Genomic DNA, 26,675 nt, shown 5'->3' on the forward strand with positions numbered 1-26,675 from the left:
CTCTGCTCCCTCCAAAACCGTCTCTCTCCCTCTCTCTCTCTCTCTCCCTCTCTCTCTCTCTCTCTCTCTCTCTCACACGAACACACACATACACACAAACACCCACAAACACCCACAAAAAGGCCGACCTACAGCGCAAACTGCAGGTAAGAATGTACTCGGAGAGAGATTAGCTCCGTTTCGTCTGAAATTCAAAGCCCGTGCCACGTTTCCCCCTGGTTTGCCTATATTTAGTGAAGTCGCTTCTCTCTGGATAGTCGTGTTGCAGACAGACTGAATGAAACGACACCCAGGCATGACGCTCACACACAGGAACACAAGGACGGAGTCAAACGCAGCCACTCTCTGGCGTTTGTTTCCTGTTTGTGTTGCTAGTTTTGTCACAAAACGTCTGTATGTGTGCACGCTCCCTCGTTCGCTCACGCACACGTACGCACACATGCATACTCGCACTCGCACACACACACACACACACGCACGCACACACACAGACACTTCCACACCCACACTTAACCCACACACACACACAGCCTCCGACTCACCCACTAAGACTTGAGGGCGACTGGCAGACACATCCATCAGCTAGCGGGGTAAAGAGTAGAAATCCCGGCGGTCCATTGTGCCGGATCCCTCGGTAGCTCCACACTGTACGTCCACATATCCTCTCTGTGGAGAAGGGCAGAGAAGGAGCTCTGATTCAGTCACACAGCTCTGCACTCCCTGCAAGGAGTAGGCGGGCACGCCAACGAGAGACTCCATTCAGAGCCCCACAAACTGCCAGCCTCCCTGTCTGCCTGAACGCCTCGTCTAGGTGTCTGTCTGCCCATCTGTCTGCCCCTCTGTCTGGTTTTCACCCTGTCAATCTGGCCACCTTCCTCTAAACCCGTCTCCAACGCCTGCCCTAAGCTTTTGGTAACCTGCCTAACCCGGGCTGCTGCCTTCTTATATTTACTAACCGGCTCCCCTCGTACTCTCCTGTCTGCCACCCCCTAGTCTGAGACTGTCAGGGCCCGCCACAATGGGGAGGCCATGTGGGTTTCCCATGGAGTCGCGTGTTCCTCCCGTCTGGCAGTTAACAAGGCTTTGAATGAGGAATGTTAGCAAACAGAGCCACTGAATGTCGGGTGAATGCTAAGCCAGGCAGCCAGTCAGATCGCAGCACTGGCCCGGGCATATGAATAATGCAGAAGACTCAACAGGGAGGAGGACGGGGGTGAGGGAGGGAGGCTCCACCTCCTTGTGCCCCCTCCCAACTCCACCCACCCCTCCTTCTCTTCCCCGCTCGAAACTCAAATGCCTTCACGGGAGCGAGAGAGAGAGAGGGAGAGGGAGAGGGAGAGAGAGAGAGGAGAGGGGAAAGAGAGAATTCAAAATCTCTGCGACTCGCTCATGCAATAAAAAGTCCTGCAATATTCATATTTTTTGCACATTTGTAACTTTGCCCCCCTCCTCACACGGACACACACACACACACACACAAAAACACACACATGTAATCGCTACAAATCACTTCTTGCAACATGCAACATTTTTTTTCTCTTTTTCGTTTGGAAGCATCTCACTCTTTTTTGGCTTTTTGTGTCTTTTGTTTGGAATTGGCACCTGTCCCAGAAAAAGCCCCACCACTGCTCCGCCCTCCTGCTCCCCTTTCACTGTAGACTGCCCACGAGAGAGAGAGGGGAAGAGAGAGGGAGAGAGAGAGAGAGAGAGAGAGAGAGAGACAGAGAAAGAGCGTGGAGGAAGAGAGGGTGGGGGGGGGAGAAAACACGAAAGAAGGAGATTTTGAGAAGGAAAGGGTGAGGACGGAGGAAGGTAGAGGGCATACGAGATAAGAGATCACAGGAAACTGCATGAGAAATCATCTGTGAATCTAATAGCCTTTGGGAAAGAGAGAGAGAGAGAGAAAGAGAGAGAGAGAGAGAAAGAGAAAGAGAGAGAGAAAGAGAAATCGAGACACCTCACACGCAGACAGGTAACATGAAATCAAGACAGCTGCAACACAGTCGTACAACATGCCGAGAACAAACTGCCGTCTTCGTCCTCAGCCTGAGGGAGGAAGGCGCGATCTCCACTCACGAGAAAAGGAGGCATGGCGAGTGATCAGGACACACACACGCTAGAAAAGCCTTTCGCATCACGCTAAGGCATAAACCAAAAACCACTGATTCTCCCAGCCCTGTTTTAACACTACCGACGACAACTCGGAAGCGGCAAAAAAAGTCACCGAATGCATGCGATCAGCGCCCGGGAGGAGAAGAAAACGGGGTCCCGAAATTGTCTTCGCAAATGGCGCAGCAAGGTCGAAGTCGGAGTAAAGCAAAGCCACTTGTTGCAGGATATTGAGGAGCAGATCTTGCAGAGAGGCTAGAGCAGGCAGAGGGTTAAAATCCTGGGACTGGGAGTAGTAAAAAATCCCTCCCTCTTTTGGCACAGACTAGCTGAAGGGGAGGGCCCGCCTGTAGAAATAGCAGCAGAGCGTTTTTCCCCTCTTTTTTTTTCAGAGCTGCAGCGTCCTAGTCTACCCTCTCGCATGTGGCCGGGACCCAGGGAGAGAGAGAAAGAGAGAGAGGGAGGGAGGGAGGGAGGGAGAGAGAGAGAGAGAGAGAGAGAGAGAGAGAGAGAGAGGAGGGAAGAGAGAGATGGATAGAAAAAGAAGAGAGAGCCGAGAGGGAGGGGGTGAGAGAGGGAGGGAAGAGAGCTGTGAGTGGAGGAGAAAGAGCTCAGCTGATGATGAAACGGGGACGTGTGGAAGTGCGTGCGCACTACGCATTTTCATCACCGGCCCGGCACGACGTGCGCATGCACAAGGCGGGTGTGGAGGGGGGCGGGGGTGCGGGGTGGTGACACAGTGCACTCATCCTAAGGAGGATAGCCACAGCACGCACACACACACACACACACACACACACACACTGATGATTAAAGGAGTCTAGAACAACTTTCGACACCTAACTTTAAGATTCATCTTTTGTTCCCATTTCTGAGCTGTTGCTGCCGTACAGAGTGATATCAGACACATATTTTTCTACGACAGACGAGTCCATTTTCACAAAAGTCGCAGGGGGTCGACTGCAATGCAAGCAACTACAGGCAACCCAACAAACCAAAGGCAAAGAAAGGCAAACAAAAAAGTATAGGACTGAGGTGAACAGAGGTGAATAGTGTCTTCGTGACTGGCTCTCTTTTCTCGACCACAGACACTTTTATGAGTTGAAAAACCGGGCCACTTTGACTATTTTGGCAAGTCTTCAAAGCCAGATAAGCGCCTGGGTGCGACTGCCCCGGAGCAGGACCAAAGGAGACGCACTTGAGCAATGGTCACGATTGCAACAGTGAACCGCACTGTAAATTCCTGCGATATTTACCGCAATGCGCCCGCATTTCACCTTACTAGGCCACCCCTCGCCTCGCTGCGAATAAGGCGAAACCTGCAGGAGCGGCGGTCCTGCGTGCGAATAAGGAGGGGAGAAATGTCGGGCAGTAACAGAGCGATAAAATGGACTCTCCTGATGACTCTGCTCGTGTCCTGCACCCCTCCTCCCCCCACACCCCTACCCCCCACCCCCCCCCCGCCCCCCTCGAGTGTCCAGCCCACTCTGTCTCCCACCCTTTCTTGTCCTTTCAGTAGCACCGTTATGGCATACAGTAAACAGCCGTGCGCCGAACAGCTAGTGTTAATTCTTCAGGACTTCAGTTTAAGCTTGCTTTGAGGAGGATCTGGATGAAATGTGGGTCACATTTTCTTACATAATTTTGTGACTTCTTTGCCAGACACCACCCTTTCTGTCTCTCTCTCCCTCTCTCTCTCTCTCTCTCACACACACACACACACACACACACACACCTACCAACCTCTGCATCAGACTGCTGAAGGTTATTCACGCTCGTCCTGCTTCCACCCGACTTCCCTCCCCAAAACTTCTCTCTGCGGCCAATGCTGTAATGCCCCTTAGCTGTTTGCAACAGATTCCCCATGGCAAAAAACAACTTCCTCTCTTTTAGACGCCATTCCCCTCCCCTCCACTCCTCTCTTTCCCAAAGAAACCCAGAACTCAGCACAGGCAACTTTTTTTTTTTCCCCCTCCTCTCTCCCCAAAGTAGCAGCCGCACAAAAGAGAGGGGAAAAAGGGAAAACTGTCCAAAAAACGGATGGATCTCACATCATGGAGCACGGCTAACTGATCTTGATTTCAATCTGTCTTTAATGCTCACTCAGAGACTGAGCGGCCGCTGCAAACGTTGAGAAAAAAAAAATAAAAGGTGGGGAACCTTCTTATTCACTTTACCATTTTTTTGTGTGCGTATGTGGGGCTTTTTTAACTGGGGAGAAGTAGACGAAGCCCGCAGTAGGAGCGAACAGCAAACTAATATGGCGGCTTGGGTAGTTGCAGTCTCTCCCAGCTCACTCCCAGTCTCGGAAGCTGAGAGAAAGGCGTTACGCTGCTGTGTGTGTTTCTACCTCGGAGGACGGACCCAGAGAGAGACAGACAGACAGAAAGAGAGAGAGAGACAGTGCACTTGTCTTGCCTAACTGTCTCTCTCTCCCTCTTCGGCTTTTCCAGAGTCTCAAATGAAACTCAGGTTCTCTGTATTCTGGGTAATGCCACAGCCAGCGCTGCGCCGCACCGTCCGCGCATCAAAAACGCACATTGCATCGACGCGAAAAACCTACAGTCACATGAAAAACGAGCGCCAGTACGATAAGATAAGGTTGCTACAGTGCTTGAACATGAGGGAATCGTACATTTCTTTGCACTTTATAAAGATATAAATTCATCCCTGTCTGTTGATGAGAAAAACGGATCGAGCACCGGCAGACATCCGGGTGACGTCACATCTCGCCACATCTTTGAACCAATTGCAATCGCTGCATGAGTAAATCACCATTACAAGTACATGCAAAACATAAATCAGACAATAATGTAAAACAAACGCAGGTTTCATCAGCCATTTGGAAGTGTCCCTTAGCCCTCCTCGTCTACCTAAGACGCTGTTTCTGCTAGTCAGTTGTTTACCATCTAACATGTGGCAGGAATTCAAAAAACTTGGCAGAGCCTGTTGCACCGTACGTCGCGGAGAGTTCACTTGAGGATACGGCTCTGGTTTTGGCTCAGCTGCCAACTTCTGACACTGTAGCCCTCTGCGCGGCCTCGCCCCTGCAGGAGCGGCCTGCGTAATGCTGCCATTGATGAAACTCCAATATTAACAACCTCCTTTACGACACCTTCAAGAGTCCACAACCCAGTCTTTTTATCGGCCCGCTTCATCTCTAGGCTGAATCCGAGCTGCGCTTCGCCGTGCCACACATTTATTGTGCTTTAAAGGCATAATGCATTGTTGATATCGGATATGCATGTGAGAGTCATTTTTTTTAAGATCTGCTCAGATCTGTTGAAATATGGTAAGCTGGAGAACAGACTCAAAAGGAGAGCTACTGCAAAGCAATTAGGTGTAGTGACAGTCTTTCAAAATCTTCAAAAATCATAAAGATGCAAGAGGGTGAGGACTGAAATGCAAAACACATTGTACAAATTTGTACAGCTTTGATTTGTACAAAGATGTGAAAATCATACTGCACAGTGGCAAGATGGCTGCAATGAATGTCTCACAGTAGAAATGAGTTATACTGAAACAATATGGCTGTTGATCCAGTGGTCTGTATCAGACCTCAGGAGCCTTCACATCCTTATGAATCATCCTGCGAATCCACTACTACAAATACAACCACTCAACAAACCCAGATTAAATTTATGGCGCACAGACCCCTTGGTGCTATATTGTCCGACTGCCTGGGACAAGCAACACATGCGATATTTCACCAATATTAATGCTCAATGGCAAAAATATACATGTATATTTGAATCAGAAAAGATAGGAAAATCACAATATAAAATTGAATTAATCAACATACATTAGAAAAGTGTTTTTTTAATACAAATTACAGCAGGTTAGCTGAAATGAAAGGCCAAAAGAACTTTCTCTGAGAGGAAAATTCATCTTAAGACACAGGAAGGAATCAAAGTATTAAAATCCTTCTCGGGACCAAAAAGGCAATTTCCTCAATTTATTGGTTGTAGCTTTTAGTTAACAGTGAAACGAACGCAGTCGAGTAAGTAGAAGCACCTGGACGGGCCAGTTATGAGAGACGGGACCCCGTCTGCAATATTAACCTCTGAGAATACATGACTTATTGCATTTAAAATTCCAGAGGTTGGGTCTTATTTGCAACGTAAAGACCCTGTGCTGAACACTACTGACTCACGCATGTAACATCTGTCTTATTTTCACCCTACAAGTTCCAGCTATCTATACATTCACACTCTGGCGAACACACAGACACCCGCTCCCTCTCGGTGACCAGCGGGCCGGGCCGGCTCCCTCTACTCTTCGAGGTGGTCTGCTGCGGGGCCCCTCCGGAGCACGCGCCTCGACAACTTCTCTATTACAGCCGTGACCCCGCGGGTCAGGCTCTGAAGGGCTGTGAACAAAGGCCACGACCCCGAGGTCAGAAGTGTAACGCCGGGGGCAGGCCGGGGCCCCACGGCAAAGGGAGCGTGCTGTTTGCTTTGAAAGGTAAGGATCACTAACACAGAGGCCTAATAAGGATTAAGGGGCCATCCCCTTTGGGATGTCACTCAGGGGCCTCGTACATCAGTCTCTATTAACCTCCGTGACCCCCGGCGGCCATTACGGGGCTGCGGGTCACGGCCGCTCGCACTGCGGAGCTGTAAAACCTAACGCCGCATGCAGCCACCAACATGGCCGGCGCTGAACACATGGATAAATTTGTTTCAAGAAGTAAACACTTTGTTACATAGGACACACTCCTCTTTATGAGGTATTTTGCCTGTCTAGGCAGTTTTCAACTCGTCCGGGCATTCACTGGCAGATTTCAATTTTTACAGAATGGATTTTATATGTAACAATCACCATATAAATGTCTTCAAACATCAGCTACATTTGGTCTCCCTCTTAAAATGAGAGCTATAAGGAATTCACTTGATCGATAATGTTAACATACAAAATTAAATGTACATCTGAAAATCATGAGAAAGCAATACAAATTACAATTGTGCCATGTTGGTGTGTTGAAGAGCCAGAGCCAGTGCTAAGTTTGATGAAAAAAAAAAAACAGGTAAGCAACAACTGAGAGACAAAATCACAAAATGGAGGACAGGAGCAGACAACATGGCGGCTAGAGTGATGCAGTCACTAACACACTGCTCATAATTTGCCAGATCACTAAACAACGAACATTTCTATAAGTAAAACACAATTATTTTTTGACAAATGCCAAAACAAGCCTTTAGTTAACTGTAGGTATTCGAGATTTAAATTCCTTCAGTCACATTAAGACTAAAAACACACAGTGGTTAACCCTGTGCATTCTGTTATGGATGAAAAAAAAATTCTCCAAATGTACTTTAGATTTTCTATTCCATGTTCATGTTCGTATTATCATGTTATATTCATATTAAAGAATTTCTACTTTTTGCTTTTTGTATGCTTTTCAAACCCTGAGAGATGTTATGACCAAATAAAGTGTTGTTTCAAAGTTTATAAAGATCCTGAAATGCAATAATTTCATGTCAGCAAGAGAAACAAGAGAGATTGAACTAAGAGTGTATTAATTTCTTTTCTCCCTATTAATGGAATATACTGAATACAAACAAATATATTACATTTACTGGAAAAAAAAAAACTTGTACTGGAAAGCAAATAATCTCAGTTTATATGACAGTATTTCTAACACTGAGTAAAATTAAAAGGTACAAGGTAAATAATGTGATAATATGAGCCAATGTAACCAGGATTCACTGCTTTAAAAAGGCAGGCAAATTGAGTCAGGGTTAAAAAATGTTTTTTTCCCCCCTGAATCAATTTTTAAAAACCCTGAATGAATTTATGACTTTATTTACAAAGCGGCTTGACAGAATATGTAACTTCATCAAAAAAGAAAAGGTTAGACAATTAAATTTGGAACTTTTAATCTGGTTTAATAAGATAAAGCAAAATCTTTTTTTTTTTTTTTTTTTTTCGAAAGGAAACCTTGAAAAGGACAATTATTTTATTCTAAAAAGATTCTGCATAATTCAGTAATAAAATACATAATTCTTGTTTTTGTTGGTTTTGTTGGCAGACAGAATTGCCTGACAAATTTAACTTTGATAAACTGAACACTGAACACTGTAAAGCAATACAGAAAAGCTGAAAACATAAACAGGGAGACACATTTTTATTCTCTATAGGCTTCATCAATAATCATTGATACTAAGGAATACATTATTATTACGGCCCAAATATTAGGATATAATCTATTTTTAAAAACTACACAAAATAGATTCAAATCAAGTTTAAAACGCGCTTATAAGAGAAAAAGAAATTTCTCTCTGCCTCTGCAATAAACCAGTGTGTATCGAGAAGGCTATTGCGCAGCGATGCTACAACACGTTCTTATGAAAATATTATTATATCAATCTCTTAATACATGTCAGACATTAAAAATACATTATTCTTCAGTTGTCAAGGAAATAGGCGATCATCTCATTGTGAGTGTGAAACATGTCAAAGTGCCTTTTCACCAAACAAAAGGCATTTGAGTTTCAGACCTTTCAGACCTTTTGCATCTGTAATTCCAAAATCCACATTTTCAAATGCAAATATTACTAATGCAAGTTGTTGCAGACCTTTTAATAAGTTATATACTTTTTCATGATTTCATTTTCAAAGTCTAAGTATTAAATACATGTAAACATTTTCTTTTCTCCTGTGCATTTCACTACAGCAACCTCTCATCAGAGGAACTTTTTCAACATGATTCCTGTCAAACTTCTATTTTGGCCTTTTTTTCATGATTGTCTAGTCTTAGTACATGATATTCATTATGTTTAATATCCACAGAAATGATTTGCAAAACTTTTACACTGTAAATGTACGAGATGATACAGCAATTAGTAAACTGGCATTTGCATTCAAGATTAAAAACTGTTCTTGAGGGATTTCTGAACCCGATTCACAGCAAAGACAATAACAGTTTTAAAATGACACTTATCAAGGACACGAAGAGCTTTGATTTAAATGTATCTCTTTGATAATCATTAAGCTACTCACCTCTGAAAATAAGGCTTTGCTGTGGAGGGAACCCATTCGGCAGCAGAGCAGAGCAAAGGTTGGAAAAGCAGAGAGACAAAATGGCCCTGCACTTGTTGGACACGAGTGTCCCGATCGGCCTTAAAACAGCCAAACAGACAATATATCGAAACAAGCAGCACTCTAACAGCTTCACAGCTCTTCCTCTTGGACCCCTTCTCTCATTAAAGTAAGGGCAGTGCTCTGGGAAAATCATCGTCCCACTTTCAGTTAACCATGAGACTACCTTCTCTAGGTCATTTTCCCACTGCCAGGATTATTAGAAAAGTTTGGTTTCTAATTTAGCTAACAGAATCCACTGCCCATCTCGAGGACATTAAAAAAAATGTAATTACGAGTGTCTTTACCCAGTGAACAAAGAAACGCCACTCTGATCCTTGGCAACGAGGGCTGTTTTCTGTAATTTATAATAACTGTGAGGAGCATGGTAAAATCAAATTTACATCAAAACACATGCTGCAATCCTTGGTCTTATTCAAAGCTAATATTACATACTTTTTTCATAGTGAGGCACTGAAGCATCGAAATATTGTGGGATGCTACATGAGACAAGAAAAATGTCCTGAATGTGGAGTCAAGTGCTCTCAAGGCTGAAACATTTCAGCTCAAGCATTTGTGTCGTTCCTGTATGTGCTGCCTCTCTGGAAATTACTCATTATTACTCATGCAAAACTGCAAGCAAATTGCAAGCTGCACACAGGTTAAAAAGGTAAATCGAACATCAATTTTATAAATTTTCTACCAGTTGAAACTTACCTCCCCTCCCTTACATACCTCTCTTGATTCCTTGCTACTTAACTGCTCATATTTCGGGGTTCCCTCCCGCATAAATGAAACAAACATTAATAAACGGCCGTTATTTAATTTTTTTTTTTCGGCTCTATCGACTGCCACTTTAGGTCTCTTGGATTCTCAGGGAGTGGTACCACCTCTTAAAGGGTTCGGACCTGCTGTTGGTTCTAGATTAATGCCACGTCACAGGGACACTGCAGCCTGGATGGGGCCTGGGTGGCCTAGCTCGGCCCAGATAGGAGCCCTTCGCACCCCAGCCCCCACCGGGACCGTACACCCACGTTTCACACAAGGGGGAGAGAGACGCGGAGCCATGTTTTATTTTAACTGCCTTAAAATGCACTGCAGCCTCACCCCCCCCCCCCCCCCCCCCCCCGTCCTTGCCATCTCTCTTCCCCCCCCCCCCTCCTCTCTATTCTCTTCTTTTTCCTGAGATCAGTCACTTATCTGACAGAGAGTGACAGCATGTTCGCCTAACTCGCACCTATCCAATTCAGCTGAGTAAGGGTTTAGGAGCGCTCCAAATAGAGCGTTCATTTGATTTCATATCGGCCACAAGTCTGCACACACACACTACCTCACACACACACACACACACACACAAGCACACGTGTGGGGTTGTCTGGGTTGCACAGTGTAACACGAGGCACAGGAGTAAGTGCATATGAAATGCAGAGCATCCAGGGATTTTTATGTGAACCGGAAATTCAAGTAATGCGAAGCAAAGTTCCTGAAATTGGAGCATCATTTGTATTTTTATTTTTTTTCTTGGTAGTTCACTGTGGTTTAATAAGAAAAGCATCCCCATTTTAAGCATATGAATGTCATGAAATTATAATGGGATGCATAATTTTCTCCACTGGTTTTACTGTATCTTAAAAAAAAAAAAAAGATGATGACAAGTAAAATGAAATAGTAACAAACTAGTTGCTCCTCGCCATCTCATTAAAAAGGTGTGTTTCACTGAGTGTGAGTGTGCAAGAGAGAGAGAGAGAGAGAGTGTGTCTGTGTGTGTGTGTGTTTGTGAGAGAGAGAGAGAGAGAGAGAGAGAGAGAGAGAGAGAGAGAGAGCGTGTGTGTGTGTGTGTGTGTGTGTGTGTGTGTGTGTGTCTGCCTTAATGACCTACTCAAGGACATCCACGTAGCATGCTAAAATTGAAAAATGAAAGAGTGCTAATAGGTCGGAGCATCTCGTCGCTGCCGCAGCCATCGAGTCTTGATAGTAGTGATTTATCTTTAATTGGATTTTACAGAGAGTTCTCCCAAAGGGAATTGCCTGACTCACTTCTGAACTATCATACAACTTTATGTGAAATGTACGGATAAATAAAGCAAAGCTGCTCTGGTAGTAAATAGAAAATGCAATTAGACTGAAATGTGCACATCATCTTTTATCTAATCTTTTACTTAATGCTTCATAAATCTCTTCAGAAATACTAAAAATATAAATCTGCATATTTTTACATACACTTCATGTGAAAACACTGAACACTTTGTGGACTGTTGGCACATTTTTTTGTTCTCTGGTCTTCTCCTGTTCACGGCTGACCTTGATATTAACCCCAAATCATTGTTAAAAATGTAGCCCCCATCCAATTTTTCAAACAATGTATACCGTTTATTTTGCTTTTAAAAAGTCTTACATCTCCATTAGCAGATTTATAAAACAATTAAAAGTTTTGTATCAATGTCCAAACACTATACTAATACTAAACTATTGTATTCAATACTATCACACAGAGAACAACACAGTTTTTTAAACACATTTTTGGGGAGTTTTCACTGAGAGGAATGTCCATAAAAATACTAAACATATAAATCAACAACAAACTATTGCCTCTCACTTTAAATCAAGTCCTAAACCTCGAGAACACTGTTTTGTTTTGTTTTTTCTTTCTTTTTTTTTCTCCAAAAAGCAATAATGGACTGTCGTGCCTACTGCAGTGTGCAGTCTAGTGAGCCGGGAAAAGAGACGCTGGCTCCGAGGGGTTAAGATGCTAGCAGTCATGTGCCTGTCGGCTGCAACAAAAGCCTGCCTATGTAGGGTGCATACAGATGGAGCGAGCTCCTTTGTGTGCAGCGTTTCACACGTCGCAGCCTCGGAGCTGCCAGGTCTGGCTCTCTGGGCCTGGCTACAGGCCTAGCTAGCAGCTTGTAGCACCTAACTCTGGGTTTTTACTTTGCTTTTCTCTACTTGAGACCAAACTGCAGCAAGTTTGAAAGATAATGGAACAGAAATCCAAACAGTGGGTCACACAACACAACCCACTGCAATAAAACGCAGCACAGCACAGCGTCCAGGCGAGTTCAGATCAGCATGACAGGAGCAATTGTAAGCATGCCTCTAAAAGCTCAATTGAGCGCAATTACTTATTTACTAAATCCTTCTCAGAGTTTTCCCTACTCTCTCACTTACATCTGCCACATAATATTTCATTTTTTCCACTTCTCATGTTTGCCACATGCCTCTCTAAACTGTACTAATCTTTCTGCTCTCTCAGACTTGAAATGTATTGGTGTAAATTCAACCTGTGTATGTTTCAACCATGTGTATGGTGTGTTGCGCATAATGTGTACATTGTTTTGTCTCCTACTATATACATTATGTCTGTATATGTCTGTATATTCTGCTATATTTATGTTACATGCGCCAAGTCACCAAGGCAAATTCCTAATACTGTACATGTTAGTGTATACACATAGTGATTAAAGTATTTCTGGTTTACTGGGGGTATGGGGAATGAGGGCTTTTCTTATAAGCTGAGGCCTGGAAGCAACTTTAAGAGAGGAGTTCAGACTCTCAGGAGCAGGAACGACTTGGATCAGGGAAAGTTTCATCAGCTTTCCTCCAAGAAAAGTAATTTGTACACCATCTACTTTAAAGAAACCCCTTTTTTTTCATTTTGGGGACACAGGACATTAACATGCCCCACCTTCCATAAAAATCTGACACAGGTAGAATAATGCTTAAGCTATACTGGGTCAATTTAATATTTTATATCTGAAATAATCTTGTATTACATAAAATGAGGATGTTTCATTAATGAGGAAAAAACAAACAAGGATGCTGCTTTAGATATGAACAAAACCAGAAGTATACAGCTCAACTGTATTTAAAGACAATCTAAAATTAAAATATATTGCACACTGTTTCAAAAGAGAAACTATCTTCCTACACCTGTATTTTTACAATACTGAAGAACTAGGGAGTGGAGTTTCACCCCACACAAAATATATAAATAATGCATACTGGGCATACCAGTCTGGTAAATACCAATCATGTTTGATGTTGTATGTTGAGGATTATTATCCTACTTGTTGACAAAACTACATTGTGAATAAAAAGGGCGATGAGGGAGGCTGACAAAGGGTTGTGGGTTTTTGTAACTGCCTATGACATATTGTTATATGCCTAACAAGTAGGCGGCACATTGTAAAATATGACCAAAAAAAAAATATATATATATATATATATAGCTGTTAAAGCTGCCGACAATGTGGAAAGTGTGACGCTGCTAATTTATATTCACATTTTAGGCACTTGGCTGGCGCTCTTACCCAGAGTGCCTTGCAGTGAGTGAGCAGGTAGGGGTTCGGTGTCTTGCTCGAGGACGCTTCAACAGAAAACGTGGCTGTTGACGGACACGCGTTGGCTGGTACGGGGGTTGAGCCTGTGACATTTTAATTGCAGGACCATCTCTCTAACCTCCGGGCCACCCCGCCACCCTGCTGGCTCTTTAAACCCACATAGATGGAAACGCCGGTAGAATGCTATTATTCTGGTATTATTTCAAGTGCAAGCGGCCTGTTCATTTATATATTAGGTGAGGCTATTACGAAAAATATCATTAAGTATATGACATGTTGAGTGCAGAAATACTTTTTGACAGTGGCGTTGGCTCGGGATTTGAAAGCCCCAAGCAAGCCACATGAGCGACACATACTCAGAAGGAAATAGAACCATAAAAAGTCGATTCTGCCATGCCTCCGAAAATAACAATAAATCTTTAATGAGAGGATAGACTGTTCTCACTAGATATTTCGCTCAAATGCGGGCAAAAAAAAAAAAAAAAAAAGACCTGTTCTAAAATATCAGGGCTCATATTTAGTGTAATGGCTTTGCAAAAAGCACTTCCGCAGACAAATTAGTAGGCTAAGGTGTGCTAACAGTTTACTTAGGCACACAGCTGTAATGAATTACAGTGGCTTCATTTTAATGTGATTGACTCATTAGAAGCTTTTATCGCAGGCTAATAACATGGTGTGTCTATGTTCATGAAGTAAATTAGCAACTGCCCTAATACTAATTAATAAAATTAGTAGCTGTCCCATTAGAGATATCATTTATAATGTGAGCTAGGCTATAATACTTTGAAAATTACCTTATTGTATTTAGTGGTATGCCTTTAAGGGATACCTTCACATTTTGATTTTTAGTTTAGTTCAGTTTCTTTTTTTCCCCCAATCACTCATCATTGTGGTGAAAAAGTTTCTGTGTTGGCAGTCAGTTCAAAAAAATGTCACGTTAACATTGTTAGCACTCCTTTCAAAACAAGGAGTTTGAGTATTGCTACTAGCCCTAAGCTAGCTTGTTGTGCTGAAGCTAGCGTCACCCATTCGTTTTCATGAGGAATGCTAAAAATGCTAATATAGAGTTTTTTCAGTTAGCTGCAAAGTGCCAAACCAGAGACTTTTTTCTCCCTACTGTGTCAAGTGCCTAGTGAAGAAAAATAAACTAAAATCCCTTCAAGAAGTGTAATGTATCTCTTTATAACCGGCACAATGCACACTGTCATGTCGCCGCACTTGCAGTGAAGCCGTTTAGGTGCAATTAGCTCCCACAAATCGCTGCGTTTTGTTCAGCACCATGTTACAAATTTTATTAAGACAGTTAATATTCCAGGCTCAGGAAATGAAACTCTGCAGGACCACAGACACAAATGTGCTTGTATATGTGTGTGTGTGTAGGTGTGTGTGTGTGTGTGTGTGTGTGTGTGTGTTTAAGTTCCCTGCTCTCTGTCTCTCTCTCAAACACACACACACACACACACACACACACACACAAAACAAACCCCCTCTGTCATTCGAACAAGCTGCAGCTATAAGTTGTATGTTAATTAAACCTTTGTCAGTATAGCCTCGAGATTATTAGGTCCCCTTTTCTGACCCTGCACCCCACCGGCACCAATCATGTCCTAAAACACATACACACACTTATACACAGAAGCACACACACACATATACACCACATGCTTGAGTTACATACTACCGGGACAAGCTGGGTGCCTGACAACCACAGCGATGGAGGAGACGTGAGGGAGGAAAAAGAAGGTGCCCTGGCGTGTTAGTTTTCTGCCAGGGAGTCCCTATTGACCTGTTAAACCTTTGTGACTGGAACAAATGCAAATGGCGCTGACTTGTTCACACAAAATACTAAAGGCCCATTCAAATGAGGCCCCGGGCCACAATGCATCGGTGGCCGAGGGCTGTGTGGAGGCAGGGCAGCCCCCAGTCTGAGAGACAGAGAGGGAGGGAGAGGGAGAGAGAGAGAGAGAGAGACAGACAGAGAGGGAGAGAGAGAGAGAGAGGGAGAGGGTTTCTTTTAACCATTGCACGGTTCATTCTGGTTGTCTGGTGGAGAGCAACCATCCACTCTCATTACTTCTCCTTCACGACCCCCCAATGAACACACACACACACACACACACACACACACTCCGAACAAAGATGAAGTTACCCTACACCTGCGCTGTAATTCTCCCCTTACTAAATCACAAACACCGTTACAGTGCGCTGAACTTTACCCTATAATTACTTTGTATGTAATACTTTCTAATTGGACGCCAATGGAGCTGAACCGTCCGTGATATCAAGCGTGCTCCTGACACCCGTTAATCCACCTTTGCTTTTGGGAAGGGGAGTCGGTGTCTCCCTCTGGCTCATATCATACCCTACTTTTTTTCTTTCATGGGGTATAGAATAGGAAATGAAGATAGAGGCCAAGTGGTAAAGAGAGAGTAGAGGGGCAGGAAGCAGCAGCAGCATGCAGAGATCAAACCTGTGTTCCTGTGCAGCTAAATTTGGGAGGAAATGGCACAAACATTGCCGGGGTTAGGGGTTTCATTCCCACTGCAGACGCTGGCTAAACGTTTACATGCACAGAGCAACCCGGCTATTAGCCATACTCCTCTGGTGAAGATCTCATTCAGGTTAAGCTGTTTACATGCACCTTTGATACCCTGCAACTGAGTCTCCCTGTTGCCATTAATAAACCAATTAACACAATATTCCCGTCCACCTGAGGTGTCGCGCCCACACACAGAACGGTCTGCCAGAAAATAGTATGATAAAGATGCGGGCGCCAGCTGCCATCTTTGACTGAGCAGCAGGTTACTTCTAATACAGGGGAAAGAAATGATCCCTATATTAATAGTAATGGTAAACAGACTACTGCTTGCTGCCATGTTTTGTGTTACAATCAAAATGTACCCAGTCTGAGTTTATACAGACATCAAAAACCAAAAATGAAAGGAGCTGTTTACAAGCACAATAACCTGTTTAATATGGGAGTAAGCCATCATAAGGCATCTTAACCGGGTTTCTCATAATCGGAGTATGAGTTATGACATTTACATGCGTCGACCCAAAACTGGGTTACTTGAGTAACCGGGTTAAAAACGAAATGCTCATGCATGTAAACGCAGTCACTGATGCTAATTATGTACGCACTCAAGGCACTGTAAGGGGTTTTGGATGAAAGCTTCCATCAAAATGCCATACAAACTTAAGGAGAGGAGAAGAAGAAGCATGATAGGGTGTATGTGTGTAGGACATAGACTGTATATAGACTGGACATAGACTTTCCTTATTTTGGTTATTTCAGTTTGGGGTCAGCACCCAATTCAGGTAATTTGACTACAAATGGGAGACAAGGATGCTGTTTCTGTAAAACAAAGATGAATCTGGATTACCCGATTTGAGACACTGAAAGCATTATTATTTTTTTTTTTTAACAGTGTACAGTACATTAGGCCCTTGCAAGTCACGGAGGGCTTTCTTGTTCTATCCCTTCCCTCCAAACAGGAGATTAGTAGGAGCCTGAGGATGGCTCTCACCAGCACATCTGGACAACACCTGATCAGTGGGAGGCTGCCCACTACACTAGTTAAGTCAAATGAAGGGTTTTATTCCGAAAGTAGGGATGCAGCGGAGGGTAAACCCACCCTAACTCAGTTTACCTATCTTTTCAAATCTAATATAAATGTTTACGATCTAACTTCATACTATACACTGAATGTACAAAATATTAGGGTCATCTTCCTCATATTGAGTTGCAGCCCCTTTTGCACAAGCCACACCTCAATTGTCTCAAAGCTTAAAAATATTTCTCTAACTCGTCTGCTTCTCTTTATCTACATCTCCTCCTTTGTGATTGGTTTAATGGCTTTTAATAATAATGTTTTTTACCTGAATTCACCTCATCAGTGTATTTCATAATATTTTGTACATTCAGTGTATGTTTACTGTACCACTACATCACTGGTTGTAAGTCCATATTGGGAAAAAGATATGTTACCCGGCATTATCTACACAGTATGTGGGGGGGGGGGGGGGGAAGAAAACATATACTTAAAATTTACTGGTTTTTAAACAGATGCATAACCTCAAAAATATCCCATATTGAGACATTTTCATGCTGGCAATAAGAGTCAAAATGTTCAAATGGTGCTTATTTTTGGAATGAAACTCCTAAACTAAAAATTCTGTCGACTGCCTGAGGTCAGTATTATGTTTGATTTTCTCATGTTCGGTGGTAAGCTTTGGAAGAACGTAAGCTGATCCCAGATCCTGATCTGGGTCTCTTGGCCATGTTGCATGTGAAGTGACACCTGCAGAGGTCACACATGAGCTAAAACTCTGCAGGGAGAGAGGCAGAGGAAGTGGAGAGGGGAGAGAAACACCAGAGAGAGAGAGAGAGAGAGAGAGAGAAGACGGACTAGACCTGGGGCAAACAGTATTCGCAAATACTTTTTTTATGGTTTGTGTTAGCCTACTTAGGTGCTTTTTTTTAGGGTTTGAACAAATAGGACAATAAAATAGCTGCTGTAAATTAGACAAATGTTTTTTTATAAGACTAGTTTTGCTTTATTTGATAGTTAACAGGAGAGAGAGAGAGAGAGACAATAATTTTCCTGAATTTCCCCTAAGGGATCAATAAAGTGCAATCTTAATCTTAATCTTAATAAAGATGGGAAAGAGATCCCAGGCCAAATTTGAACCCAGGATGTAGCAGGTACATGATATGTCACCAGGACGCCCTCCGCAAGAAAATCATTTTAAGTGAATTTAATACACTTTTGTGAGATTGACAGCTTACCTTACACTGTTGGAATTATCCTGATGCAATAAACTCCACCCATCCGGTAGTGCATGCAAGTTAAAACAAACACTAAAAACTGCTTGCAAGTAGGATTTGACCCGGGCCAGAGACAGGTAGAGTTAGAAAGTCTTCATGCTGAGAAAGCTTGTTGTTCAGTCAGACTCTTGACTCTCTAGTTATTAGGCTCTAGTCTCTAAGCCTACGGACGTCAATATGACACTGTTGTCACCGATTTCACTCAACAACAAGCCATATATCATTTTCCCTTAACTCCTAATCCAGCATTTTCAGGCCTGTGGATAACCGAAGCTATCTTTTATTGAGTCAAAATTTACTCATTCACAACTGGCAAAGTCAAAACCACTTTGAAACAGCATCAATTTCATGACTGCAACATAATGTTCTGATTTATGAGGACTAAAAGACCGTCATGTTGTTATAATCAACTCCATGGAGGAAATAAAAATCAGAAATTACAATGTAACCATCTCATTTCTTCCCAGAGAGTCTCCGTGCGTAAAATCCACTATGTTCAAATCCCCCTAACTCTCCCACACAATTATGGCATTCCAAAACCGAAGGCAGGCATGTTTCTTCTTTGCTGGGAACTGATGGCACTGCTGGACAGAATCTGCTCATCGCTCAGATTTGATCACCCGATTCTACTTATTGCAGCCTATTAAATATATACCATGGCGTATTGCAACATTAGACAGAATCTGTCAGATTAAACGTTCATCTTCTTACTGTCTGTCTTGCTATTAAAGCCCAGTTTCACAGACCCATCCTTTCTTTTTTTTTTGCTGTATTGGTTGAAAAAGTGCTGAAGAAGGGTGACCAACGTCTGTATTAAATTTTGAGTGCGCTCTGTCTCAAAACAGATTTAGAAATATGAAGAACTATTTATTGTCTAGATTCATAGTCTGTTTTTATTTTATTATTTAATCTTTATATAACCAGGTCAGTCCCACTGAGATTATGAATCTCTTTTTCAAGGGAAACCTGGCCAAGAAAGAAGCATCAAGACAAACACCTTTAAATTCATATTAGGGACCAAATATTTTGCCAACTTTTTAAATTTAACTGGCACACAGCATTATTCATAATATGTGGAACGTGTTTCGTGACCCTTGGACCAATCCGACCTGTTAAAAATACTACTAAAAATACACTGTAATATGAAAAAAAAAACTGCATGCACTGATAAAGAAATAAAAGCTTTTCCACACTTCTTGAAAAGTTGAAGTTTTGGAGGAAAAAGGTTTCTAATGAAGTGTTTTCAAGATGCATCTCACATCACCTTCTCCTCAGTGAATCACATCCTCTCTCCTCACTGTAATTGCTCTTAAAACCCCTTCTATCTCTCTCCTCACTTCTTATTTAATTTCCTCTCCTAGTACTTCTCTCTTACACGGTCAGGGGAATATTGTGCAGGCGCTGTAGCTCCTGACGCTTCTTTCTATTGGTTGCTTGTAATTTTTGGTGAACTAGGTATTAAATCTTATTCTGCTGTGGCACTCACTGCAAGTCACTCTCAATAAGAGTGAAACTTAAAATGTTTATGCGCCAAAATGTTATTGCGTTCACCCCGTAAGGAAGATGTCGGGTCTTCCTCTGCATACAGGCTGAATAGAGGTGTGTGTGTGTGTGTGTGTGTGTGTGTGTGCGCGCGCAGTGCCTTTCGTGTATGCCACTGTTTCGTGTCTCCATGAGCTCACCTGCAATGCAGTGGCCGAAGCCTTGTGGTTCCTCCTCCGCCGGTCTCCTCTGCCGCCCTACACCGAACACAACAGACAGAGAAAAGAGCCAAATCACAAATCAACACCATGGAGCGTCGCTGCGCCAGTGTTTCTGCTTGCACCACGAAAAAATCACCAAGATCGGTAATTCATTAGGACGTGCAGCAGACTGGCAGTTTTTATAGACGCTGTTTTCCCACACTTTGCCAGTACCAGCTGGGCACCGGACAATCTCACTGGAACATTTTTGGTGTTAACATGTCATTGCTGTCAGACGGAGGGCCGGCTTTTTAGGAATTCATTATGTCTTCTTCTTCTTCTTTTTTTTTAAATTACAGGAAGTATTTGAATTTATTATTATCATTATTGTTGTTGTTGTTATGTGTAAAATATCTGGGACACTTGCTCTTTACATGAAGCACACTGATGAGGCGAATCCAGGTAAAAGCCATTATCCCTTATTGATTTCCCTTATTAAATCTAAACCAATCACAAAGGAGGAGATGTAGATAAAGAGAAGCAGACGAGTTAGAGAAGGATTTTTAACCTTTGAGACGACTGAGATGTAGATTGTGCAAAAGAGGCTGCAACTCAATATCAGGAAGACGTCCCTAATATTTTGTACATTCAGTGTATACAATAATAATACACTTTATTGATTTCTGTAGGGGTCAGAGGGCAGGGTGAGCTACAGCTACGCCTCTGGAGCTGGTGGGGATTCAGCGTCTTGCTCAAGGGCACCTGGGCAGGGTGGAGGCAGGTCCTCCAGCTGAAGGACGATCTCTCTAACGATTAGTCCACCCTGCCAGCCCGACTTCCCCTCAACACACAACAAATAAAAGCAGGGAAAACACCACATTTGGAGTAACAAGGTTTTGCAGCAATATCCCATGCACAGCCCAGTTTATTGATAATAAACCCAACGAGTGCATCGTCTCTGCTATTCTTTGCTGAATGTGTTTCTAAAACCGTATTCATGACTATTTCTGTTGTGCTGCTGCACTAACAACACTCTGTCCCACTACAGTCTAGAGAATTCTTGCAGATACTCACATAATACGGTACAAACAGTTAAAGATTTAGCAAAACAGCTCACATATGAATGCGGCTGAGCAGCCGAAAACTATTATAACATGTGAACCTCTGTTTTTTATTTCCGTGAAGCATGTTTTGATAAGTTCTATATAAATACAGTTATTAATTCATTTTTTATAAGGTTTTGAAGGTCGTATGACTTTTGCATCTTTATCCATTTCCATTTTGTTGTCTCCAGCACATCAACTTGGCATAATAGTTGTATTTAAGCTGCAATACATCTGGACTCTATTTTGCCTTCAATGCTACTGACTATCCAAGAGAGATTTGAGCAGTTTTCAGTTCATTAGATATGTGATTGCAACGTTTTTTTTTTTTAATTTTAATTCCTAAAAATCCATATTAGGTACACGAAAGCATTCACAACCCTGAAGGTGGGATTTTCTCCCATCAGGGTTTAAGGCCATGCTGTTTCATCATTTTCAACATTTCACTGGGATGTATTTAACGTTCGGAACAAGTGTCATCCAATATGACATTAGTCGAAGGACAAACTCAGACTCTGTAACTCTCAAACCAAGTGAATCTGTGCAAGACTGGAAACAGTTTTGGGATGGGAGTGAGATGATAATTATAAAAAGCTTTCAATCAGGTTTGTTCTCTGGTAGAGTGGCTGTGAAGTGAAATGTAAAAATTTGAGGCATTTATCTGACGCTCTTATCCAGAGGGGCTTATAATAAGGGCAACAGCAGATAGTTATTTTTGGGGTTTGGATCGTTTTGCTCTTTCCATACTACACCAGATTTAAAACTCGGCTTTAAGGTATATAAAAGGCTTGAGGATTCTGTATTTAGCCCCCACACTAGCAGTAATAAAGGCCGTGGTATGGTGTGAGTAGGTGTTTTATGTTTTTTTTTTCCTCCTAAGTACATAACATGGGCCAGCCTCTTTCTGCTGTGGGAATGTTAAAACTGAACCGGAAGAACCTGCACTGCTCCCCACAGAGGCCTGCTTCATTTGCTTTTAGTCTCTCCCTTCCTCTCTCTCTCTCTCTCTGTCTTTCTCTGTCTCTCTCTCCCCCTCCCTCTCTGTCTTTCTCTCTCTCTCTCTCTCTCTCTCTCCCTCTCTCCTGTCTTCTCACAGCACTCGTGAACTCTCCGTAAACCCACTGATTCGCTCCCGATCACTGCTGTATATTCTAAAAAATAGATGTTACCTAGGTAGAGCGGGAAGAAAAAGAAAGAGCGAGAGAAAAAAAAAACTGTCTGCTCAGCCAAAATAGACAATAAGGCATATAGAATGAGAGAGAGAGTTAGCGAGAGAGAGACACACACAGAGAGAGAGAGAGAGAGAGAGAGAGAGGGACACACACACACAGAGACACAGCGACACAGAGAGAGAGAGAGAAGCAGGCCAGATTGCAGAGGGTTGAATCAGTGCAGGGGCCTGGTCTCTTTTTTTCTCTCCTCTTTTTTTCGTTTTTTTTCTCTCTCTCTCTCTCTCTCTCAAATGATTCACAGTGGAAAGAAAAGGCCTTTTCCCTGTCCTCAGTTGAACTCCACATCAGCTTCCTGTTAGAAGGCAAGGAGGAAACACCCAGAGCAACACGCGCGTGCGCACGTACACACACACACACACACACACACACACACAAACTCACTCACACACACACACACAGAGGAAGGCCTTCACTAGTGGATTCTTCGCTGCCAGAGAAATTAGGTCAAGCACTTAAATGCCCTGCACTGAGACGCGCAGAGATTTAAAACGTAAAGTGTGTGGTGGGGACATCGCAGGCACACTAGAGCAAACAAACATGCGCGCACACATGCATGTGCGTGTGTGCATACTGTACACATACACACACACACACACACACACACACACGCACTCCTGGCTGCCCATGCCTTGCCATATTAATAATACCGGAAAAAAAACTGAAATAATCGGTGACAGACGCCCACTGCTCCTACTGTTAATACACGTCCATCTGTGCAGATTAGAACATGACGAGGCGGCGCAGATACACACACAATGAAAGAAGAAGGGTTTGCTGGGTAAAAAAAAACAGAAAAACACCTTTGAACGCCCCTCACAGACAGACAGTGAAGCGGCTACGTGCACACATTCTTAAAACGCCGGATGACCTGATTAGGGAGCGACAGGATTGTCTGTGCTGCTGTACAACGCAGCTCTGGACAGGACAGGATAGTACAGGACGGGACAGCAGAACACGCCACAGTGCAGTATCAGCCTCGCACCTCCCCCTACCCCCACCCCCCCCACCCCCACCCCCCTCCCCTTTCCCCATGACCTGAAATGCCCTTAAAGAAACAACACGCCACAACGTCATCACATCCAATCAACTATTCACAGAAAGGATGGATTGCGCTCGGTCTGATCTTGGCGTTTAGGGTTTCAATCAATTGCGTGAGATATGAGAGAGACAAGAAGAGGGGTAGAGCGAGAACGGGTGGTGGGGTTGAGGGGGAACGGAGGGGAGGGGAGGGGAGGGAGGATGGGACAATGCTAGACACCGTTCTGAAAGCCAATGAGAGAAAATTTGGGGGAATCAGAGCCTCTCCTCTCCTCGTGTCGGCCATTGCAAACCTCCTAAGGTTCTGTGCTGCGGAGCGGCGAGGCGAGTCAAACGGTAATCACGTCAATCTTCAGTCTTTCTCCTGTCCCACTGACTCACGGTGGACAAACGAGCCCCGGTCCATTGTCTGAGGGCCACCTGTGTTTTTGCTCCGTTTTCTCAAAGGCACAATGGCATTTTCCTGTTTATAGCGGCGACTGCGTTTTATAAACATGCAATACGAGGCGGCATTAATACATCATATCAGAGATTGTGTTCGCGACTGAGGGCCACGGCCAACAGGTCATGTTGACCCAGTTCATATTTTGGCTTCTGACTGCTCTGTTCCTCTTTCCAGTGAGAGAGAGAGAGAGAGAGAGGGAGAGAGAGAGAGAATGTGGTAACAGCACAACGCCAAGTTTCTGTCAGCCAACACAGAGCCCAGAATCTTTTCTTGGGAAACATTGCTGCATTGCAATTCGATTGACACTCCAGCATGAGCAGAATCTCCCCCAGCCAGCCAGCCAGCCAGCCTTCAGACGAGGCCTTGAGAGCACACACACACACACACACACACACACACGCACACACACAGCAAAACACACGGCCAGATGTGCAGGATGGGAGAGATGATCTGAAAGGACGAACAACCCCAAAGATAAACTGTGTGTGTGCCACTTCTAAACTTTTGACTTGTGCTGAGCTGAAGGTGCGGATGTGTGCTGCGGTGCTTTGGGTGAAAGCAGCCGCAGGAGAAGCCAGCTGAACGTTATCTTTGGCCTGAACCGAGACGAGCCGCTAAGAGAAAACGTCTGAACACATACGAAAAGCGTATTCTCGCAAATGAGATCGGGAGATGTGTTGCAATGTGTTGCAAAGGCGTAGGCTTTTGCAGATACAATGGGAAGTTAAATGCTGTGTGTCGATGTGTCGAAAGTCGATGTGATTTCTATTTCTATGATCTTACATGCAGTGTGATAATATTTATTTCTGAGTTGCACGGAGCATAAAGCTTTCCCACTACGATTGTTTAGGTAATTTTATCAATGAATAACAATCTATTTCCACAAGAAGAAAACCTTTACATGATGAATTCCCTCTGTATGACTCTTTAAACCACTTGTTAGTTGCTTAGTTTTCAAAATGTACTCGTCCTACCTGGTGAATGTGCAGTTCTTGTTGTGACTGTCCAAGATTCCCCCTCAAGCACACACTGAAATATACAAGTAATATATATAATATTAATATCATATACACTCACTTTCATCCCTCAAAGGAAACTAAATTGAGGTCCTTTTTTATATATTTTACTGTATCAAAGGCTACACTCGCTGTTCACACAGAAAAGCTCCAGCCTTTTAACCATTAAAAATACATTCAGCTACTGGTGTGTTTGATCCTCTCAGATTTCAATGAGTAGCATTAATTTCATCAAAAACTTCTCTGAGGGAAACCACAGTAACACATCAGGGGAAACCACACAATTATACCATATGTTCTCATGTCTTACTGATTATCTCAGAGTGAACAGCTCGGAGACACTGTTATTCTAATTAAAGGCACGTTTTACTGAAATCCTACAAATTGCTCATTTGGAGAGCCAGCAGTATTTTCCATTGGATTAACGTGATCTGCCTTGCTGCTGGTGCCTATCTGTGTTTGCATCGGGGACAACAAAGAGGAAGATTATGCCTCTCTATGAAGGAAAACTAGGGCACGAAAAAGCGACCTCTTTTCTTGTATTGCGAGAGGGAATTTTACAGTGTAGCGACCATCTCATCTTCCCATAAAGACTAATGGGTGTTTAGGACTTGTTATCAAATTTACAGACGATTATGTTAAGCCTGTGTTATTCCGAAAGCGCGTTTTTAACAGCCTGGAAAACTTCCCCCCCGAGGACTGTGGATCATTTCAGTCAAAACAGTGTCAATATCCACTGACCTAGTCTGCAGGGGAAATGTCGCTACATGCGTACGCGTAAAAAAAAATATCGCAAATATAAACCCATGTAAATCGTGTCACAAAAGGAGAAAGGTAAATTTAGGATTATACGCACCGACCACAGGGCTCAAGTTCAAGTTGGAGACGGTATCTTCCCCCCGGGTGTCCAACTCCATGTCCGCGGGTTTTATTTCCTAGACGGAGCTTCGCCTTCTCTGATGCGTCTGGACCAGAAAATAAATTTAAAAAAACAGAAAGGCGACAATATTTGCAGACTGCAAGAGAGAGAGAGAGAGAGAGAGGGAAGCCTTCATTTTGGAGATATAGGACACGGTATCCGACAGTGGCTACCGGGCCATCAAAGAGTTGTATTTCCCCCCTCTCTCTCTCTCTCTCTCTCCCTCTCTCTCTCTGTATCTCTCTCCCTCCCCGGCCATCCATCTCGGTTCAGTGGGGACAGACAGGCTGCAGACTGCGCCGTGCGTCCTGCGCCGCCGATGAACCAGATGCGTCAAGTTCAGCTGAGGTGAAGCCCGTTATACAACCAGCCTGGCTCTGCAGCCTGCACTATCGCACTGGCTATTTAATGTCTGCTAAAGGCAAAAAAAACAAAACAAAGAAGGACCCGACAAGAGTCACACTGAAATATTTGCAAAAACTAGGTTGTGGTAGATGATCGTTAAAGGCAGCCCCCCTCCTCCTCCACCACCCACCCTCCACCCAAAATCAAAAAGCTCAATTTGCTTTTGTAGAGGAATAAACTTCCCCGATATGCCCTTATGAAAAATAACTATAATCCTTGTAGAGAGTTATTATAGCCTGCAAATATCGCAGCGAAGCATAAGCGAAGACCCAATAGGAATATTAAAGGAATAATGCGGTGATGCAATAGGAGACAAAAAAAATATATAATGCCATAAAGTAAAAGGTCTCTATAAACTCATTATAGAATACCACAGACACACAATAATATCTCAATGGGAATATTATAAGAATATTATAGTGATTTTTCGTTAGGGTCCTTCTTCCAAACTCTTTGTGTAATGTAATAGCAGACCTGC

At 43.3% G+C, this 26,675-nt stretch overlaps 1 long non-coding RNA gene across 1 annotated transcript; it reads right to left on the reverse strand.

Moving 5' to 3' along the window:
• Nucleotides 1-557: 557 nt before the first annotated feature.
• LOC139931059 (uncharacterized) lies at nt 558-25,863 on the reverse strand. The gene is made up of 3 exons (XR_011785497.2): nt 25,730-25,863; nt 20,040-20,096; nt 558-666 (listed from the first exon to the last, which is right to left on the reverse strand). It is a non-coding gene; the product is annotated as an uncharacterized LOC139931059 (long non-coding RNA).
• Nucleotides 25,864-26,675: the final 812 nt, after the last annotated feature.

The sequence above is a fragment of the Centroberyx gerrardi genome, chromosome 24, assembly GCF_048128805.1.
Source record: "Centroberyx gerrardi isolate f3 chromosome 24, fCenGer3.hap1.cur.20231027, whole genome shotgun sequence".
Classification (NCBI taxonomy): Eukaryota; Metazoa; Chordata; class Actinopteri; order Beryciformes; family Berycidae; genus Centroberyx; species Centroberyx gerrardi.